The sequence below is a fragment of the Triticum dicoccoides genome, chromosome 1A (assembly GCF_002162155.2).
Source record: "Triticum dicoccoides isolate Atlit2015 ecotype Zavitan chromosome 1A, WEW_v2.0, whole genome shotgun sequence".
Taxonomy (NCBI): Eukaryota; Viridiplantae; Streptophyta; class Magnoliopsida; order Poales; family Poaceae; genus Triticum; species Triticum dicoccoides.
Window position 1 is genome coordinate 178,517,346 of NC_041380.1, and position 17,024 is coordinate 178,534,369.

Consider the following 17,024-nt stretch of genomic DNA (forward strand, 5'->3'; position numbering starts at 1 on the left):
GAACCCAAGGCAAAGAAAAGGCTAGGTGGAAAATGGTAAAACCAAGGTTGGGCATTGCTTGAGGAGTTTTATTCAAGGCGAACTGTCAAGGGGTTCCCATTATCACCCAACCGCGTAAGGAACGCAAAATCCGGGAACATAACACCGATATGACAGAAACTAGGGCGGCAAGAGTGGAACAAAACACCAGGCATAAGGCCGAGCCTTCCACCCTTTACCAAGTATATAGATGCATTAATTAAGTAAAAGATATTGTGATATCCCAACAAGTAAACATGTTCCAACAAGGAACAACATCTCCATTTCCAACAAGGAACAAACTTCAATCTTCACCTGCAACTAACAACGCTATAAGAGGGGCTGAGCAAAGTGGTAACATAGCCAAACAACGGTTTGCTAGGACAAGGTGGGTTAGAGGCTTGGTTTAACAACATGGGAGGCATGATAAGCAAGTGGTAGGCATCGTAGCATAGGCATAGCAAAAGAGCGAGCAACTAGCAAGCAAAGATAGAAGTGATTTCGAGGGTATGGTCATCTTGCCTGAAATCCCACAAGGAAGAAGAACGAGTCCATGAAGAAGACAAACGGACGTAGTCGAACGGGTCCTCACAATCACGACGTTACCGGAACCAACCCAAAGAAGCAACACCGGAAAGAAGCACACAACATAGTAAACAACCACCACATAATCATGGCATGATGCACAAACAAGTATGATGCATGTCCGGTTTAAAGAAGCATGGCATGGAAAAGTGCAACAAACAACACTACAAATTAAGTGGAGCTCAATATGCAATGGGTTGCATATTGACGGAACACCACATCAATTATTTAGTTCTCTCTCGGTTATGTACTCACCAATATTCAATGTTGTTAAACATGGCAAGAAGTGAGGCATAACAAAACTACACAATCTAAGCAATTTAAATGGGGCCGAAACCATCAAACAACAATTCTGGTAAATCCCCATATGCATTTAGCAATTTGGTGCAACAACAATTTTAAACATATTAAATGTTGTTATCATGATGCGGATGGCATGTTCAAGTTTATGCAATTTTATTAAAAGTTGACAAGAGCATTAAGAAGCATTTGTCATCGTGGCGGAAACAAAAGGGGTGCCACAGCAACGATAACGAAACGGTGCCACGGCAACGTTCCGGTTCCGGTAACTCGAGTGAGATACCGATGCAAAGGAGAAGTGTGCGGATGCGTGCAAAAGATGGTGGGGCGCTCCCGGATTCTTGGTGTCCCACGGGACGATGGTGACAAGGAAAAAGAGGGCAACGTGCATTGACAATTCGAACACGGTTCGAACATGAGCATCTCAAACATCGCAAGCATTCGATCACAGATGTCGTCTCGGGGTTATACCTTCGAAGCGTGCATTATCGGAGGGGTTCAAGTTTGATGCGGTGTAGGGGAAGTAGATGTTCCGCGACGGTAGTCGTAGTAGTTGTTCTCGTTTTGTAGTTGTTCAGGGTCACGACACGGAACTTGATGTACACGGGGTCTTCAGCGATGGTTGTGGTACATGTTTCGTAGACGTTCGGGAGGCCGTAGTGGGACACGTTTTCGTAGAGGGACTTGACGAAAAGCACATCGACGGTAGAGGTACAAACGTTCTTGGGGTACTTGTCGGTCCGGTCTTGACGGTCTCGTTTTGCGACGGTAGTCATACGAGTCGGCGGTAGTGGAACTTGGTGCATCCAAGGTCGTCGGGCGTAATGGTACACATGTCATCGGAGTACTTGGTCTCTCGTGTAACTCCAAGGTTCGTTGTGTAAGCATACACATGTCTTTGGTGAAGGTAGCTGTACATGCCCGTAGATGAACTTGCCGGGTCTTCGACGTCTTGGTACCTGGCGTCGACCTTGAGAGAAAAGAAACCGAATAGCGACGGTGCACGATGGGAGGGTCCTGCATCAACAGGAGGTCGAAAGGCGAAGCGGTAGCAAGACGAAGTGAGGTCGGCGTCGGACTTGGTGTGGAGCATGGGAAACAGAGCATATGGAGACTGGAGAGGTCCTGGACTTCGGGTGCGTGATGCCATAGGGAGGAGGCGAGACCTTGTCGGCGCATGGAGAGGGTCGGGTCGGCGGGGCCAGATCGGACGGCGAGGTGCCTTGGAATGTCGAGGTGGCGGAGGTCACGGGATCAAGCACCGGGCTTGAGGTGCAGGAGGAACCCGGGCGGCGACGAGGATGGCCGGCGGCGAGGCGGCACTTGACGGCAGAGGGCGGCGCGAGGCGGAGGAGGAGCTGCGACGCTGCAGGCTCGCAGCGAGGGAGGAGATCCGGCGGGGGTGCGAGGGAGCTGGGCGGCGGCCTGCTGGGTCCGGCGAGGGCGATGGGGCGCGCTGGCGATGCAGGGGAAAACCGAGCGCAGGGGCGAGCGAGGGGGTCCGCTCCTGGCGATGTCTGCGAGTGCGTGCGGCGGAGGGAGATGAGGGAGAGGGAAATCGAGAGGAGAACGAGGGATCGAGCGGGCTAGGGTTAGGATTAGAGATGGCCTTGGCTGGGCCTTAGGCTTAGAGGCCGGCTGGATCCAGGTGGGCTGCGGGGAAGGAAATGTGCCTAGAGAGCTCGCGGGGAAGGCCTTGGCTGGCAGTGAGAAGGCTGTTGGTTGGCCGGCCTAGCGCTGCTACTGTTGTCTCTTTTCTTTTACATTTCTTCAGACAGAAATACAAAAGAAAAGAGCAGGGGAAAAAGGAGATGTGTATGAGAATTATAAAAAATATCCTCATGACCCCGAATTCATGCCCTATTTGATAAAATTGGTTTGGACATTTTTAGAGGTAGAAAAATAAAGCAAGTTTAATTATGATTCAAACTTGAGGCATTTTTGAACCTAACCAAAACAACTCCAAAGGATTTGAAATTTGACAGAGAGGGTTAGGCACGGAGAACTAGCACCAGGAAAAGAATGAACATTAATGGAGGAGGAGGAAAAGGACACTTGCCAAAATGAAAGAAATAAGAAGGAAGGAGGAGGGCAAGATGGCACTTGCAAAAAGAAAGAAAAGAGAAGGAAGGAAGGTGGTGATGCATGGATCTCACATGGGGCATGCAACAAAATGTCATGCGTGAAATGATGCAATGCAAAAATATGCAATCAGGAATGCAAAAAGCTAAACAAATCACACAACGAAAACCCGGAAACCCTGGAAGGCAACTGGAGCTCCGGTCTTGGGGCGTCACATAGTGCCACTTTGGGTTCACGACTAGTCATGTCGGCCCGGGTTCTTTGTCATATGGATGCTAGGGACACTATCATATACGTGAGCCAAAAGGTGCAAACGGTCCTAGGCCATGGTAAGGCGACACCTATGGGAATACCGTGCATGAGGCCGCAAAGTGATATGAGGTGTTACATGCTAGATCAGTGTGACCTAGAATCGGGCTCCTGACAGCTTTGGTATCGGAGCCTGACTGCCTGTAGGATTGCCAAGCCAAACTGGTCGAAGTTCTGTCTAGAAATGCTTTAGTTATGTAAGGGAGTTGATTGTGGAAGGGAACGTAAGGCTCTTTTTACTCCTTTACCTTATGCCCTTCTGACCTGAGTCAACCTCTTCATTTCTGCGGGATTAAGAACTAGGCGTCTCGTCTTTCTATCAGGATCACGTGTTACTAATCCGTAGACTCGTAGGATTGATGGATTCAAGTCCGAGTTCGGTCCCTACTACTTCTGTGTGTTGACTATTCATCTCAGAACTTCGATATTGTGATGTTAAGTGGTTATGCCACCATTTTGCAGGATGTCTCTAATAATTTTGAGCATTTACAGCCGTTATGCTGTCCGAGTCATCCCAGGTTTCTAAATAGTCTGATGCATTTGCAAATCCCTTCTTTCCATTCCCGATGTCCCTTTGGGATAGTTCAACCACACTAATCGGTCTGTTGAGGTACTCCATTGCCTTGACATATATGTTGGAGCTATTACTATGACCATAGGTGTCTTAGAGGATCACCTAGTAATCTAGCCATGTTTTGTGTTCCAGTGTGATGATTCTGGCCATTCTTCTCGAAAGCATCCCGTGATGTTACTAGTTAGTAGGTATTCTACTCCTGGGTTCTTGAACCTGAGATTCACCCTACTTACTTCATGTTGATTGTGTTTGTTAGTTCCTTTAGGATATTAGTAACCTTTGTGATAGTCCTCGAGGTCCGTGGTATTTCCTTCTTCCAAGTACCATGAACCATTAAGGCAGAAGTTCTTTGAACCAAAAGCTCACAATCAGAGTACTCTTGAGGAGTTCTGCATTCATAATTGTGATTCTGTTAGTTCTACCTTTCTGCATGGGTTATCTGGGAGAAACCTGTTGAACTTGGTTCGACATATTAATCTATTCATCCACAACTCAGAAAGATATATGTCCCCTTAAGTTGTCCCTCTTCATTTGTATTCCGGCCATCATCTATCAATTGATAGTCAGGAGTAATTGTGCATCCGTGTTATCGATGCTTATTATTCTTGTGTTCAGTCAAGTCATTCTAGTTCAGAATGACTAGGAGAAACAAACTTCAGTACCTCATCCATTTCTAGGATTGGGTCAAAGCAGTTGTATTCCGCAGATCAAATGCAATCAAGCTTTTGGTCTGTTCTACCCTGAAGTATTACCCACTTTATGTCAGGAATGTCATGAGAATTGCACCTTCTCTTACGAATTCTTAACGTAGTGATACTTCTCGCCATCATTATTTATTCCTCGGTGTCGTGTTGTCGCAACCGGAATGCCGACAAGTGAATCGTGATGTGTGAAATCAATACTCCTAGCAACTGTGTTGCTTGGTAGTTAATGGACAATAGTTCATTCTTAGCGTGTAGGTATTGAATTATCATTCTAAGATTTATCGTGCGACCTAGTCCATTTTCCCTAGTGCACTCCTCGGTCAATGATATAGGATTGTGTCAATCCATCACTCTCTTGATCACATCATCTTGCCTTGAAGAGCAAGATTGTTCTCGAGCTTAATAACATATCGGTGGTTCGTGATTTTCCGATTATCTTCTCGGAAGTATCACCAGGTTGTCCCCTGACTATTATGTTGAGCTCGTGATCAAGTTGGTTTTCTTATAAACCACCCCTTCTCCAAGAATCCGTGTTGGATATCCCTGGGCTAGTTGGTTGAGCTAGACAACAACTTGGAGAGTTGGAAGATAAAACCTTGTCTGACTTAGTTCAAGTTAAGGGATATCTTTTTGTGTGTGAGTGTGTGTGTTGAAGAAAGATGATATCTCCATCGATTGGTCCTCGTGATCAGTTGTTGGATCTATTGCCTTGTCAAAACTTTGACTTGGGTATGGGCTATCGTCAAGTCAAATCAGAACCAACGATGTTCATAATGTTGTCTTACTCATGGTTGATCCCTCGAGCATACATCATTGCATCTTTTGGTCTGACCAATGCTATCACCGTGTTCACATAATGGTGGAAGTCCAGTGATATGGAAATTTCGATGAGTTGCTGTTGAGCCCATCAGCAACATTTTGTCTCCCCCATGATTCATGTTGAACATTACACTAGTATTGGAAACTTTGTAAGCATTGTCTTCATGTTCTTCTCATGAGGTATATGTTTGAATGAAAGGAGTGACTTCCTCTAATTCACGTGCATTTGATGAAAGTTGCCGTCATGAATTTGAGAAAGCTTGTTTTTTTGCCTCCTCTGGAATCATCCCAAGTTAGTCATGCATACGGGCGAAGTATTATGTGGTTTGGAGACTTGCAACCTCCATTCTATATGTATTCCTAGCACACCAAGCCACTGCCTAATTTTCTCGCGGGAATGGAGTTGCTGTGCGAATACTAGTTCATGCACAAGATTCCAATATCCTCGATGATGGTTCCCGACCAGAACTCGATAGTGTTTTATTGTAAGACTTCCATGTGGTCATGCTTGTCTTGGACAACGTGTTCACATGTGTTCAGCAGAACCAGCTCATGTTTTGGAGCTTAATACCATAGTTCATTTCCTGAAAATCTCGCAACATCATCTCGTCGGGTTGTGTTGCAAACTTTCTTTTCCAGACACGTTGTCTGAATTATTCCGTTAACAACCAGATCTGAATCTCAGGCATATATGATGGTTGGAACTTCTTCCAAGAGCTATGATATGGGTTCCAGTGAGGTGGACGCACCTAGCTGGAAGCACTGTTATTGTAGTATCTAGATTAAGCCATTTGGTTAGTTCCCATGAGGATTTCGATGACTTATTCTAGAAGTTGTTCCTTATGGATTTTGTAGTTACGAAGTCCGACCTTTACTTGATGGCCATGTTGATGCTTTTAAGCATGACCGTGGTAGCTAGAACATCAAGGAGAACATTAGAAGCAGAGTGTTAAATGTTTCTCGGTCGATCATCCAGGTTTTGTTCCTTGGCATTGCTAACGACAAATCTGAGAAAGTGTTGTCTTCCTTTGTATCTGCATCGTCCATCACTATTCATCACGGTAGTATGATGTGTTGCCAGGATCCGCGACACGGATGTTGGTAAAACCTTGATGAATATGGAAATGCTCAAGTTCTTGAGAGCACGCTCAGACACTAGGTTATATCTTCGGTATCAGTCGGATTGTGCATTCCATTTGCTGATTGTTCTATAACCATAGTTCCATTCCAAAACTGAGTATGCCATTTCTTCGAATTCCTTCAAATGATCATTTGTGAATTGCCATTAGCCTGGTATGAAGAGCTTCAATGATCCTTTCCAATAGAGTTTCTTTCTGTCATCAACGTGTTGGATGAAGATCTCGAAAGCAAAGACGTCAAGATCAATTTGATGCAATGAGTCAACACCTTCAAGAATGCAATGGATCATGAAGATTGTGTTAGCTTTGTGTCCCCTCTGTCTTCTTACCTCATGTCTTGAATCTCGGGACGAGATTCTTGTTTAGTGGGGGTGAGTTCTCACAACCCTAGCTTAGCCTTTGCTTGTCCTTGCATGATCATCATGTCATCATGTTAAATTTTCTCAGAAAGTTGAAATGGGGATGACAGAAACCCCCAGCACCACTTAAACCAATTAGGGTTACTAAAAATACTTTTTCAATGAACCTAAAATGCCCTTCTAAAATGTTCATCATCTTTGCCTTGGTCTAGAACCTCTGTCAAAAATGGTTCACATTTTTCTAGGACAACATGGGGTCACTGAATTAAATCATATGTTATTTGAATTTGGGCATTTAAACGCTAGTAAATATTTTAAATGCCCAAGTAATCCTAAACTGAAATGTTCCATGTTGGATGTATTCTATACAGTGGGCATGTGCAGCTTGGTGATTTTTGAAAGGGTCTAGGTATTTTGAGAAAAGCCACAAAGATTACAGAAAAATAGAAAACTGAGACAAAAAGCAGAGAGAGAGAGAAAAACCTACCTGGCCCAGCTTTCTGCACATGTTGCGGCCCACCTGGCGGCCCACCTGGATAGCCCAGCCCACCAGCGCCTCCCTGTCGCCTTCCTCCTCGCGCCAGTAGGTGAGGGTGTGTGGCCACCGCGTGCCGGCACGCGCCCGAGCCACCTCCTGCTTCCGCCGCTTCTGGAGCCAGCCCGGAGTGCCACGCACTCCCCCTCGCCCACCTGCACCTCTCCTCTCTCCCCTGGACCCAACCCTCCTATGTTTCCCTCTCGTGCGCACCACCGAGCGGAGCTCGTCGCCACCGTCGCCGTTCCCCATGGCCACCGCCTCCCCCTTGCCTCACTGACCTGTCCACGAGCCCCGCCACCCTTGCCTACGCCTTCTGCACCAATCCAAGCAACGCCGGAAGCCCCGAATCACTGTCCCCGCCGTCTTCTTCAACCTCGGTCCACCGAGATCGCCGTCGCCGCCCCGCTCAGCTCCGGCCTTCCCCGAGCCCGCTTCGACGCCTGATGCGATCGACGTGAGCCTGATCCATGCTCCCCCTCTCCGTTACCTCTCCCGTGCACTGTACACACTGCACCGAGCTCAACCATACCCGCCGCCGCCTGTGCTCACCACCGGCGTGACTCCGGCCACGCAACGGCCTGGCCGTCATGTCTACCTTGCTTGCCGCACCACGTAGAGCACGTAGGTGCTAACCCTGCGCCTCCATGCTTGTTGTAGAGACGACCCCAAGCTCACCCGAGCTCCGGCAGCCGCCAACGTCGTCGCCGGCAACGATTCCGGCCACCTCCGGACCAACCACCACCACCAATGGAAGCGGCGCACCTCCAGCTCCCCGTAGATGGCCTCCGCTGTCCTTTTGGTCGCCGGAGTGCAAATCCCGTGCCCTCAGCCGCGTCTGCTGCCACCGGCGGCTAAACGCTATCATGTTAGCCCCTGTTGACCAAGGGGTTTGACCTCCCCTGGCTCAATGACAGGTGGGGCCGCCCTGCTAACTAACCTAGATTAGGATTAACTAAACCTAGCTAATTTAGTTTAGCTACTGACACGCGGGACCCACTGGTCAGTTTGACCTGGGCTGCCCTGTTGACCCGCTTACGTCATGCTAACATAGTGCTGACGCAGTAACACATTTTCTGAAATTAGTTTATTTCTAAATAATTAGAAAATCCAAAAAATTCCCTAAACTTCTAAAAATCATAGAAAATCAACCGTAACTCCAAATGAAATAATTTATATATGAAAAATTATCAGAAAAATATGAAGAATCTGTTTGTGGCATTCTCATGCATGTTTGAACAACTTACAGCCACTGTATATGACAATTTGAATCAATGGTATTTGAAATGCCTCATGTGGTGATGAGGACATCAATACAATTGTTACACCCACAGCCCCTGCTGCTATACATACTGGACCAATTACTAGAGCTCGTGCATGCCAACTAAATTACCAGGTACTTTTGTTTCTTGGTAATGATTCTAATGTTCATGAGAATATGATGCTGCCTAAATTGGATACATTTGTTTTGCTTACAAATGAAGGGCCTAGCTTGGAGAAGGATGAACATTGGAGCAAGAACAAGCATGGAGATGATGGCATGCGCAAGGGGAACAAGAACGGAGTTACAAGTGATGATTTCAGGACTTTGAAGCCACCATAATGGGTGCATGAAGCCTTGGAAGAAATATACAAGATGCCACTACATAAATTTCGTCCCGAGGCTATTTTAGGTGCTGCGTCACCTTATTATTGGGCCAGGCCCATGTAATTTCGAAATACATAAGTATAGGCTATTTTTAGAGTCCGTATGTGTGGGGAAACAAGAGATAGGGTTGATTTCGGACCCCTCCACCAAGGGCCACGAAATTCCCCCCTCTTCCTCCATATATACAGCCCTTAGGGCATCGTTTAGACTTTGGGTTTTGTTTAGATTAAAAGTTCGCCATAGCTGCAACTTCGCGTACTTCGTTTGTGTTCAACGACCAAACAAAGGCGTCACAGAACCCCACCTTGATCAATAAAGCTTTCATCTTATATTCGCAATATCCAGATTGCAATCTTAGTTTCTTGCTTGTTCTTCGTTTGCTCGCAGGAAACAGACCCTCGTGGTCAGGTTGATCGTGCTCCGGCGTGGTCAATAACCTCTCGGAGTTGGTTTAGCGATTGCTAAGGCGCAACGTCCTCGCACGTTCGTAGTCGGATCATCAAAGTCGACTTCCACCAAAGCGATATCCATCATCTCATCAAAAGACGGGACACCTCCGCCTCTATCAAGTGGTATCAGATTTCCAGGTTGCTCGGTGAGATTTTACAGTTTTTCGTAGTTTAGATCGAGTCTGTTCTTCATACCTACAGTCCACGAAAAAGCCACAAAAAAATTAGGGTTAGTTCATCATATCCGAACCAATCTGAGCCTTTGCATAATCTTTTTAGGGTTTTGCTTTGTTGAATTTGTGGTTGCATCGTCGTGTCTAGTTGCTGGTCTTAGAGTCTAGTCTTTTAGAGTTTCGAGTTCTGGTCATAAGTTGTCACGCCACCGCCGCACCATCATCATCGCCCCTGCCATCTACCACCACCGCTTATCCGCCACCGCTCCGAATCCGTATCCATATACCACCACCGATCCATATCCATATACTACCACCGCTACCACCACCGCTGCCATATATCCACCACCAATCCGAGTTCCTTGCATATTAAGTTTGTTTTCGAGATCCATCTAGATTCCGATTCGTGTTTCCTTGCCGAAGTCGGGTAGCCACGCTCCGTTTAGGCCCAAAATTTTTCGAAAACGCATTTTTCGAAAAAATTTCCGGCTATCCTATTTTTAGGTGTTTCTGAGTGTTTTGAGACAGGTGCCATTATAGGAAGTTTTTTTGACCTGTTTCCAGTTTTTGGGTCCGGGCAGTCGAAAAAAAAAATTCGAAAAAAAAAAATTTCATGCCCATCCTGTCAGTTTGACCTAGGAAGAGTTTTGAGACACTCGCCATTATAGTGATTTTTCGCAAAAAAAAAAGCAGCGCAAAAAAAAAGAGCGCAAAAAAAAAGAGCGAAAAAAAATTCAGAGTGTGCTTTTCCCTTGTTTACGTGCCGCGCCGTGATTTTGTTGGTGTTCTAGGCTCGCGTCTCTAGCACAGTCTAGCCTAGGACCAGCACAGTACGTCGTTGAGCGTTTATTCAACATTGCATCTCTGAATTGATTATTGCTGACCCTTTTTGCTACCATACTATAAGCCTTCCCAGCTCCACATACATCTACGTCGTGTGTTTGACTCTCCCTGGTAATCGCTCTATCCAAGCTTTGAGAGTTTTTGACTACAACGGTTGCCGATCACCGCCTGCTGCTGGGTAAGAACTGGTAAGGATTTGAGATTTGCTTGACGGATTTGTGATACACCACCACCACTTCTTAGTAGTCTGTAGGATCATATTCTTGTGTGTTTCTATTGCTGCTAACCATGCCAGGATCACAAGCCGACGAGATTGACTGGGAGAACTTATCGAACAAGGAGCTTCATGATAAGTTTCAGCAAATGATGACTGAACAGGTACAAGATGTGCTGAACAATTTTGAAGAGGCCATGGAGAAGATCACTGGCCTTGAGAAGACGTTCGAAACAAAGCTCGATAACAGATTTAATGAACTGCTTGCGCGTCTTCCACCACCGGCTGCACCTGTCGCACCTCTGCAACAACAACAACTACGCCCCCTTCCGAATCAGTATGGACGAGCACAGCGTGTTCCTATTGTGCCAGGACAAAATTCTGGTGCCGCTGTTACTGCTGTTGGTGCTTCTTTGGCTCCTGCTACTGCTCCTGCTGGTACCCAGGAGGATGATGAGTATGCGGGCCATTATGAGGATGAGGTTGATCAAAATCAGATCTACGAGCAGCCACCAGCACCACCACCAGCAGGTCGACCTCAGGTATATATTCGTAATGGTAGGCCTGCACCACCACCTCAGGTACGAGATGATGTCCATATTCCTAAACTGAAATTGAATATTCCACCATTTGAGGGTAGATATGTTCCTGATATATATCTTACTTGGGAGTTAGAAACTGAACAACGATTTACATGTTTACAATATCCTGAGGAGAGACGAGTTGCTGCTGCTGTTTGTGCTTTCACTAGTTTTGCATGTGTATGGTGGTCTGAACATTGTAGATTATATCCTATTCCAACTACTTGGGCTGCTTTGAAAACTGCTATGCGTACGCGTTGGGTTCCACCATATTATCAACGTGAAGTGCTTCAAAAATTGCAGCGTTTAAGACAAGGGAAAAATTCGGTAGAAGAATATTATCAGGAATTACAAACTGGCATGATTAGATGTGGTATTGTTGAGGAGAATGAAGCTATGCTTGCACGTTTTTTGGGTGGATTAAATAGAGAGATTCAGACCATTTTAGACTATAAGGAGTATACTAATATCACTCGTTTATTCCAGCTTGCTTGTAAAGCTGAACGTGAAGTGCAGGATCGACAAGCATTGGGGCGAACTAACTTTTCTGCAGGCCGACCTTCATCATGGACACCACGTGCATCTTCTACTTCAACTGCACCAGCACCTCCATCCGGTGCCACCTCCAGTCGTGATACAAGAAAACAGGCACAACCACCATTATCTGCCAAGAGCGCACCTGCGGGGCCTGCACAGCGTTCTTCTTCTTCCATGGCATCAACAGGGCACACAAGTGATATTATTTGTCGTCGTTGTAAGGGAGGAGGTCATTATGCGAGGGAATGCAAATCTCCGCGTGTGATGATTGCTACCGCGGATGGTGGATATGAGTCCGCTAGTGACTATGATGAGGAGACATTGGCTCTTATTACACGTGAAGAACATGGTGGAGATGATTCTGATCATGAGACGCAATACATGGCTCCTGAAGACGCTGACAGGTATGAATGTTTAGTTGCTCAACATGTTTTGAGTGTGCAGGTCACACAAGCTGAGCAAAATCAGAGGCACAATTTGTTCCATACCAAGGGAGTTGTGAAGGAACGTTCTGTGCGCGTCATAATAGACGGAGGGAGCTGCAACAACTTGGCTAGCATGGAGATGGTGGATAAGCTTTCTCTCACCACAAGACCACATCCACATCCTTACTACATCCAATGGTTCAACAACAACGGCAAGGTTAAGGTAACACGTACTTTTTGTGTGCATTTTAGTATCTCTACATATGCTGATTATGTTGATTGTGATGTGGTACCTATGCAAGCATGTTCCTTATTACTTGGTAGACCATGGCAATTTGATAAAAATTCTGTACACCATGGTAGAAACAATCACTATACTCTTGTTCATAAGGATAAAAATATTACTTTGCTTCCTATGACTCCTGATTCCATTTTGAAAGATGATATTAATAGAGCTAATAAAGCACAACAGGAGAAGAATAAGAGTGAAAATCAGATTGTGGCAAAAGAATTTGAGCAACAAATGAAGCCTAATAATAAACCATCTAGTGTTGCTTCTGAAATTAAATTGAAAAGTGCATGTTTATTTGCCACCAAATCTGATATTGATGAGCTAGATTTCAGCAAATCTGTTTGCTATGCTTTTGTGTGCAAAGAGGCATTATTTTCATTCGAGGACGTGCCTTCCTCTTTCCCTCCTGCTGTCACTAACATTTTGCAGGAGTTCGCTGACGTTTTTCCACAAGACGTGCCACCGGGATTACCGCCTATTCGAGGGATTGAGCATCAGATTGACTTAATTCCCGGTGCTTCACTGCCAAACCGTGCACCATACCGTACCAATCCAGAGGAGACGAAGGAGATTATGTGTCAAGTACAAGAGCTTCTCGACAAAGGTTATATACGCGAATCCCTTAGTCCTTGTGCTGTTCCTATTATTCTAGTGCCGAAAAAGGATGGTACATCACGTATGTGTGTTGATTGTAGAGGCATTAATAATATTACTATTCATTATCGTCATCCTATTCCTAGGCTCGATGATATGCTTGATGAATTGAGTGGCTCTACAACATTCTCCAAAGTTGATTTGCATAGTGGATACCATGAAATTTGTATGAAGTTGGGGGATGAATGGAAAACAGCATTTAAAACTAAGTTTGGATTATATGAGTGGTTAGTCATGCCTTTTGGGTTAACTAATGCGCCTAGTACTTTCATGAGACTAATGAACGAAGTTTTACGTGCTTTCATTGGACGATTTGTGGTAGTCTATTTTGATGATATACTGATTTATAGCAGATCTTTGGAAGAACATTTGGAACATTTACGTGCTGTTTTTATTGCTCTACGTGATGCACGTTTGTTTGGTAACCTTGGGAAGTGCACCTTTTGCACCGACCGAGTATCTTTTCTTGGCTATGTTGTTACTCCACAGGGAATTGAAGTTGACAAAGCCAAGATTGAAGCTATTGAGAGTTGGCCGCAGCCCAAAACGGTCACACAAGTGAGGAGTTTTCTTGGCCTTGCTGGATTCTATAGGCGTTTTGTGAGATATTTCAGCACCATTGCTGCACCTCTCAACGAGCTTACAAAGAAGGATGTGCCTTTTGTTTGGGGTACCGCACAGGAAGAAGCCTTCACGGTATTGAAAGATAAGTTGACACATGCTCCTTTACTCCAACTTCCTGATTTTAATAAGACTTTTGAGCTTGAATGTGATGCTAGTGGAATTGGATTAGGAGGTGTGTTATTACAAGATGGCAAACCTGTTGCATACTTTTCTGAAAAATTGAGTGGGCCTAGTCTGAATTATTCTACTTATGATAAAGAATTATATGCTCTTGTTCGGACTTTAGAAACATGGCAACATTATTTATGGCCCAAAGAATTTGTTATACATTCTGATCATGAATCTTTGAAACATATTAAAAGTCAAGCTAAACTGAATCGTAGACATGCTAAATGGGTTGAATTCATTGAGACTTTCCCTTATGTTATTAAACACAATAAGGGAAAAGAAAATGTTATTGCTGATGCATTGTCTCGTCGCTATACTATGCTTTCACAACTTGACTTCAAAATATTTGGTTTGGAGACCATCAAAGATCAATATGCGCATGATGCTGATTTTAAAGATGTAATGCAGAATTGTAAAGAAGGAAGAATGTGGAACAAGTTTGTCGTTAACGATGGATTTGTGTTTCGTGCTAACAAGCTATGCATTCCAGCTAGCTCCGTTCGTCTTTTGTTGTTGCAGGAAGCGCATGGAGGAGGATTAATGGGACATTTTGGCGTGAAGAAGACGGAGGACGTACTTGCTACACATTTCTTTTGGCCAAAGATGAGACGGGATGTTGAGCGTTTTATTGCTCGATGCACTACATGTCAAAAAGGTAAGTCACGACTCAATCCTCATGGTTTATATATGCCTTTGCCTGTACCTAGTGTTCCTTGGGAGGATATATCTATGGACTTTGTTTTAGGTTTACCTCGAACAAAGAAGGGGAGGGATAGCATATTTGTTGTCGTGGATAGATTCTCGAAAATGGCACACTTTATACCATGTCATAAAAGCGATGATGCTGTTAATGTTGCTGATTTGTTCTTTCGTGAAATTATTCGCTTGCATGGTGTGCCAAATACTATTGTTTCAGATCGTGATACTAAATTTCTTAGCCACTTTTGGAGATGTTTATGGGCTAAGTTGGGGACTAAACTGCTTTTTAGTACTACTTGTCACCCCCAAACTGATGGACAAACTGAAGTAGTCAATAGAATGTTGTCTACTATGCTTAGGGCTGTTTTGAAGAATAATAAGAAAATGTGGGAGGAATGCTTGCCTCATATTCAATTTGCTTATAATCGTTCATTGCATTCTACTACTAAGATGTGCCCTTTTGAAGTTGTGTATGGTTTCCTACCTCATGCACCTATTGATTTGTTGCCTCTTCCATCTTCGGAGAAGGTTAATTTTGATGCTAAACAACGTGCTGAATTGATTTTAAAAATGCATGAGTTAACTAAGGAAAACATTGAGCGCATGAATGCTAAATATAAACTTGCTGGAGATAAGGGTAGAAAACATGTCGTGTTTGCACCTGGAGATCTTGTTTGGTTACATTTGCGTAAGGATAGATTTCCTGATTTGCGCAAATCAAAGTTAATGCCACGTGCTGATGGTCCCTTTAAGGTGTTAGAGAAAATAAATGATAATGCATATAAACTTGAGCTGCCTGCAGATTTTGGGGTTAGTCCCACTTTTAACATTGCAGATTTGAAGCCTTATTTGGGTGAGGAAGATGAACTTCCGTCGAGGACGACTTCATTTCAAGAAGGGGAGGATGATGAGGACATCAATACAATTGTTACACCCACAACCCCTGCTGCTATACATACTGGACCAATTACTAGAGCTCGTGCACGCCAACTAAATTACCAGGTACTTTCGTTTCTTGGTAATGATTCTAATGTTCATGGGAATATGATGCTGCCTAAATTGGATACATTTGTTTTGCTTACAAATGAAGGGCCTAGCTTGGAGAAGGATGAACATTGGAGCAAGAACAAGCATGGAGATGATGGCATGCGCAAGGGGAACAAGAACGGAGTTACAAGTGATGATTTCAGGACTTTGAAGCCACCATAATGGGTGCATGAAGCCTTGGAAGAAATATACAAGATGCCACTACATAAATTTCGTCCCGAGGCTATTTTAGGTGCTGCGTCACCTTATTATTGGGCCAGGCCCATGTAATTTCGAAATACATAAGTATAGGCTATTTTTAGAGTCCGTATGTGTGGGGAAACAAGAGATAGGGTTGATTTCGGACCCCTCCACCAAGGGCCACGAAATTCCCCCCTCTTCCTCCATATATACAGCCCTTAGGGCATCGTTTAGACTTTGGGTTTTGTTTAGATTAAAAGTTCGCCATAGCTGCAACTTCGCGTACTTCGTTTGTGTTCAACGACCAGACAAAGGCGTCACAGAACCCCACCTTGATCAATAAAGCTTTCATCTTATATTCGCAATATCCAGATTGCAATCTTAGTTTCTTGCTTGTTCTTCGTTTGCTCGCAAGAAACAGACCCTCGTGGTCAGGTTGATCGTGCTCCGGCGTGGTCAATAACCTCTCGGAGTTGGTTTAGCGATTGCTAAGGCGCAACGTCCTCGCACGTTCGTAGTCGGATCGTCAAAGTCGACTTCCACCAAAGGGATATCCATCATCTCATCGAAAGACGAGACACCTCCGCCTCTATCATGTGGAGTTCAAATTTGAATCTAGTGTTCAAACCAACTCCATTTAATTGCTAGCTGCATTAGCTCAAATCACAGCATATTGCCATGTCACATTCATGCATCATATTGTTGCATTGCATTGATTGTGTTTCCTCTCTGTTGCTGGTATTTGTCCCCTCTCGATAGACGTGGTTTCGATGATGAGTTCGATGACACCGATGAAGAACTATACTATCTTCAGAAGTGCCAGACAAGCAAAACCCCCTTGTTCATTTCGATACAACCCCACTTTCTTGCTCCTGCTCTCTTTTACTGCATTAGGACAACAATGATTCGACTGTTACATGTTGTGGTAGTTGAACCCCTTTTCATCTGCATGACCTGTCATTGCCACAGTAAATAGATGAAACCCACTAGCATGAGTAGAAGTTGTTTGAGCCCTGATGTGCCTACTCATTCATGCTTGTTTGTCATGCCTGCTACTGCTTAGAGT